Genomic DNA, 6427 nt, shown 5'->3' on the forward strand with positions numbered 1-6427 from the left:
AAAATCTCGAAACTTGCATCAAATGAAAGATAAGAACAAGATCTACAATGTTGCAAAAGGAATCAAACCCAAATTCTTAATATATTGAAAGTTATGGAACCAACAATATTGAAGAATCTAAGAGTTTTCTAAAAAAAGGTACAAAATCTAAAAATATCAAAAGACAAAGGGAATAATTCCTTAAAAAGTAAAAAACTAGGTTTCTGACTCTCTAAAAAGGTTGCACACCCTGGTGCTGCAGGTACAAGGCTTTATATAGGAGAGGAGGTGGAAGCCCTAAAAACACTAAAAGACAAAATAGTCAACGGCTCGGTCAACTCGACCAGTGTTCGGTCGAGTGGCAGGTCGAGCTGGCTTCTGTCGTGCAATCTCCACTCGGTCGAGTCCTCCTCAGCACACGGTCGAGTGTCTGGTCGAGTGTGCGGTCGAGTTGGACTCTGGACCTTGGTTCTTCAGCCTTAACTCCTTTGCTTTCTCCTCATGATTGCTTCACTTCTCCTCAGCATTGCTTCCATGCTCCTTAAGCTCCAAAATCATCTGTTTATGCATGAAAAGATGCAAATGCAATGCAACTAAACTCTAATGCATGATTAGTGCTAAAGCTACACAATAATGGCCTAAATGGATAGCAAAAGGTGCAAAAGATGTGAATAAACTAAGAGAAAACATGGTAAAATATATGAACATCACCTACCCACCTAGCCATAGCATTTGTTAAATAAAGAGTTGGGATACCTTGGATTTGGACCCAAAAGGGTATGATCTTCATATTGGACTCGCTTATGTTAGGGTACTAACGGTGGGTGGTAACCATCCAGTCGTTAAAAGACCACAGTCCTCTTCGCAAAACCATGTTTAGAGAGTCTTCAGATTGGAAACGGAATGGAACACGCCCTCCTTCAAGAATACGTCCCACACATTCATCCGCAAACCCCCAAATCTGTGGCATTTGCCTGATTAAAGCACGAAGGTTCTGTTTGCGTGGATTGACAGGAGTAACAACCAAAACAAAATTTGTTTCTTTAATGGATTTGTTTCTTTATTGGTATGAATATTGAATAGATTGTACGATATAACAAAATTTTAACAAATTTTATTTGTTTTAAAGAAGTAAATGATAAGATACTCTATCTATATCGTTTATTTGTTATTCTTAACTTTTAAAATCTAAGCCATTAAACAGAACTGTTACATATTTTATTCGATTAGATTTTTGATAAAAATTTTACCGTGCTGCAAATTTTTTTTGATGAAATTTGTAATTATATAGATTTTATTCGGTTAGATTTTTAAAATCTTAGCTGTTAATTTTTGTTTTTTAAGTACGAATTAGTTTGGATTCTAATATATTTTTTTTACTTTCCTAAAATTTATTTTATTTGATGTGTCTCCTATTTTCGTTTTTAATTAATTATATTTATTTAATTAATTAATTATTCTTAATTAAATTTTTATAATGGTAATTAAATGTAAATTTTTACATATTTTAAGATTAGTTTCATATTTGAACTTCCTAATTAATATAGTAGAATATTATTTATTTGTTACTTTTTCATTATTACTGGTTTAATTTAATATTTTAAGATTACTTTCATATTTGTACTTCCTAATTAATATAGTAGAATATTATTTATTTGTTACTTTTTTTTTTTTTTTTTTCNGCTTTTATTTTATTTATTTTTTTTTTTTTTGCCGACAGATTACAAGATCAGCTCAAACGAGCCAATTGGTAGGAAAAACGTTTACATAGGTAACTAGATGTGACTCTATTCTGGCACGTCGTGCTAGCTTGTCAGCGTTACCATTCTGCGTTCTGGAGACGTGAACTAGTGTAAAAGATAGGAATTCTTCCTTGTCCGCCTCGATCTCATCCAAATATGTCTTGAAGGCAGGCTACTCGGACGGCGAAGACACCATCTTCACCAGATCAGAACAGTCTGTGTAGAAAACCACATTCTCAGTATCCGCACCAATCATACAACGCATTGCCCAGATTAAAGCTTCCACTTCTGCATGGAGAGGTGACAAACTACGGCGGAGGTTAGACGCACCCATGGTGGGGAAATCCCCTTCCGGGGAAATGCAGTACCATCCTCAGCCTGTATACTGGTCCGTTATCTTCCAAGATCCATCCACAAAGCATCGGTAGCTGGTCCGATGTATGTTGGCCGTAGCCGTTACCCCTAATACATGACCGATAGTGGGATGAGGGCCCTCCGTGGATGGGTTCTCAACTATATCAGCTTGTGCCGATATCCAGAGTTTAGCTTCCTCCTCCGCCAACTGTAGAATTGCTAACGGATTGGAATCCAAATTACTAAAAATTTTGTCATTTCTAGCCTTCCAAATGTACCATAGAATCCAGGGATAAAAATCCGCTGAGGGATTCTGCTGAAATCTCCAGAATAAATAATCCATATTTGCATAGACAGATTCTGAATGGAAACAGCCCGGTGATGTTGGGAAAGAGGATAGAGCCCAAACCTGCCTGGCCGGAGGGCATAAAAATAAGGCATGATTGATTGTCTCCTCAGAAAAGCCACAGCAACCACACTCCAAATCGCATGACATGCCGCGTCGTCGCAAATTATATGTTGTTGCCATACAATCCGTGATCGCTTGCCATAAAAAATGTCTGATGGTGGACACCGAATTTTCCAGACAAAAGCCTGTAAAAGAATAATGCTAGGGCCGAAAACAGGTGTTACTTTTTCATTATTACTGGTTTAATTTAATTCCATTAATCGATTTATAAAGTATCTAGCACATGCTTAAGTGTCTGGCTCGTTTTAATTAGTATGTGGTCAAACGTTTGTTTAACGATTTTATTGCTCTTTGTTTATTGGTAAGATTTAAGCATGCGTATTATATTTATTTATTGTTACGTTTTCATTGTTTTAGCAAAATGCTGAAATTTTATGAGTCTTTTACTCTCTAGTTTGAAACTCCCGACATATCTGGAAAAAGTTAGTTGGGCGTAAATGCTGAAATGCACAAAATTTATTAAAAAAAACTTGGTGATGCAAGTATAGAGGCCTAGAGGGAAGTACAAGAAGCAGAAAACCGAAGTTAAAATATTCCTTACCAAACAACAGCAGACAAAAATAGTTTAACATAATAACCCCACAAAATCACGAATATGCAAAATTTTGATGATCATAAAAATTATTTTATCTTTGTTTTAACTTACCGATTTGAGGGTGGAGAGAAACACTACAAAGAAATAGTGATATTGCACTTTAGGAGAGGTTAGTTTCCTCCTATTTTTGAACTGAAAATATCTAAATCCAAATTATGGAAAATAATTTACAAGTGAAAATTTTCAGAAAGCTTTTTTCTTTTTCTACACGGCGGATTCACTAAAAAACAAGTATGTGTTACGCTGCAAACGTCTCGTGGGTGGACGTTTGTACATCATATTCTGATCCTTTAGATAATCTACCAAGTTTTGTTCTCTTTTACATAATACAGATCTAATACAGATCTAATCTATAGTATACTGGTTGACTTGGTTGAACAAGACAGCTACACAAATTTATCAGGCCCACGTGTTTACCACTTGCGTCTCTTCTAACCTTAATTTGTTTAGCTTTTGACATTCTGGTAAATGATGCTTTTGTGATTAGGAGTCTCATATATTGATCGGTTTTAAAATAGCGGCTGATCTTAAACGTGTATCATATAAATATAACTAGATAAGAATTCACCCAATGTGCGGGTTTTAAAATTTTGTAAATAAATTAAATTTAACAAAACTATATTAAAATTTGTTGTACGTTATTTATTAAAAAAATCTTGCTATAATACACTGATTTATATCTATTTACGAATTTTTTATGTATGTTACTATTAAAAGTGTATTTTTCACACCTAAGTATATTGTATGTTCTAAATATATTCTTTACCACCACGTAGGAAAATATCTATATATATAAACACATTAAGGCAACTATTATATGTCTATTTATTTTTAGTTTTGCATAGTTTCTTTCTTTAATCACTAAAAGTGTTGGTTCAAGAAACTTCTCGAATAAAAAATATATTACATAGCATACTAATCACTGATGTATCATCAGAATAGTGTATGACCAATTATGGAGAGAACCTCGGCTCTGCCCTCCTCCCTTATGGAGAGAACCTTGCGCCCAACCTCCTCCATCATGAAAAGAACCTTGGCTCCGCCTTCCTCCCTTGGGGAGATAACTTTGCATGCTTCCAACTTCTTCCACCATGGAGAGAACCTTAGCTTTGTCCTCCTCATGTGTGGAGAGAACATGTTCATGTCTTTTAGCTATCTCAAAGAGGCATGTTCCGGCAACAAATGAAACTAAAAGCCCTTTCCCAACATCACAAAATCTTTTGATAGTAACTAATGTTAAATTTCCCAATGTATTTGTGGAAGTGTCTTTGACACATCATAATGTAGCATCTGTTTCTGAGATCCTATGGATCTATCAAAAACGGTTTATGTTTTTCCAATCTATCTATCTATGTTTGTTGTAAACTTGTGTTTGATTAGCCTATTTTATCCAACCATTAGGTTCATAATGTTCTACTCTTTATCTCCCTTTAGGATTGAATGAATAATAATAATTATGTTTGCATAAAAAAAAAGTCTATGACCAACAAATCAAGGTTGAGAAATTAGAAAAAAATTAATTTGACATAATTAAAGAAATAATAGAAAATTATAAACACGGTAATATATGAATCTCAAATCAAAGATGAAAATATAAATTAAATAAAACAATCTAAAAATACTTCAATAAAATTTAAAATACAACGAAGACACATATATGATATATTAATCTTACATTTTTTTTTTGGGTCAACATATTAGTCTTACTGATACTAGGATTTTTGTGTGTTATCCTAGCAGGTCTCAATTAACCTTATGCGTTGTAATACTTAAGGTGTCAATCCAGTTGGGAAAGTTTACTATCACTCAAGATGCAATCAAGAAGTCACAAGTTAAGCCAATTCAAAGAGTGTTTTTATCTAACAGTCCTAGAATGATCAAAATGCGAAATGGAAATGAGTCACAGAACAAGAAACAAGAATGCATGACAAGAAGCGAAAGTGAATAAAAACGCAAACGATTCTAAGCATGAACAAACGAAACAGTTCCAGGAATGTAATAAAAATCAGAAAGAAAGAAGTCCTAAGGATGGGGTAATTGATGTCGGTGGAGTATTCTAGTCTAAGGAGTGTTTAACATACCATAAGCAAAGTATCCCTAAACAATGAACATCACAACTTAGCTAATCCAATCTCTTGGCAAAAGCTACTCAGACGCAACCACTTCCATACCTAGCTCTCGCTAGAGAAACGTGGTCGAGCAGGCATGACAGACAAGTTCATTCGTGTCAACAAACATCCTAGACAACTAATCTCTTAGGCTAGGAACGTAAGTCTCTGGCACTAGTTGGTCAGACATTTCATCAAACACCTTTTGGGTGCGGAAATGTCTCGAACCTAGTTCCAATTGATCAGAGAGAAACAAGTAATTCTAACTCTAGTCCAGAAGGGAATTTTACAATCAAAGCTTAAACACTCTACATCCTAAGATCCTCCACCTAATCTATCCCATCCTCAGGAACTACCACACTACTCAGATCCGAAAATCATAGTCAAGGATGCAAACACAGAAATCATTGAATCAAGCATAATAAGATAGATAAAAATAAGATTAACAACTTTGTAGAAGGAATCAAATGCAAAATCTCAATAAATCTCAACGATATCGGAATACAAGTCTGAGAACGTGTTTTGGATGCTAGGTTAAAAACCTTCTGGGAACGAAAACGAGATTAAAAGATAAGATGTCTCAGCAAAGACTTAACAAAATGTATATATAGTAGTCCAACATGGAAAGCCCTAAAACTTAAAACGACAAGGTAAAGCGTCGGTTCGGTAATCTCCTGAAGCGTGTGAAACCAAACGTCTTTCTTCCCGACATGTGCGATCGAGTCCGTGTGCGTCGAATGGAATGCAATGTCATCATGGCTCGGACGGAAGGCTGAGGAGCATGGCTCGGACGGATGCTGGGGAGCATGGGTCGATCAAACAAGCAGGAGTGCGTGGCGGGGAAGCATGGCTCGATCAAACAAGCTCGAGTGCGTGGCGGGGAAGCATGGCTCGAGCGTGGTGTATACGCATCCACTAAAACGAGGATAACTCTTGAACCACACCTCCAGTTGACTTGAAATAAACGGCGTTCGAAAGATAACTTAATTCCCTACAACTTTGATGAAGACGTCGAAAGCTAAATCCCACTCGAGTGGGATGGCTCGAACGGATGGCTCGGACGGAACGGAGATGGTGACAATGGCTCGGACGAAACGGAAATAGTGACAATGGCTCGGACGAGATGGAGATGGTGACAATGGCTCAGACGAAATGGAGATGGTGACAATGGCTCGGACGA

Source organism: Camelina sativa, chromosome 9 (assembly GCF_000633955.1).
Source record: "Camelina sativa cultivar DH55 chromosome 9, Cs, whole genome shotgun sequence".
In the NCBI taxonomy this organism is placed as follows: domain Eukaryota; kingdom Viridiplantae; phylum Streptophyta; class Magnoliopsida; order Brassicales; family Brassicaceae; genus Camelina; species Camelina sativa.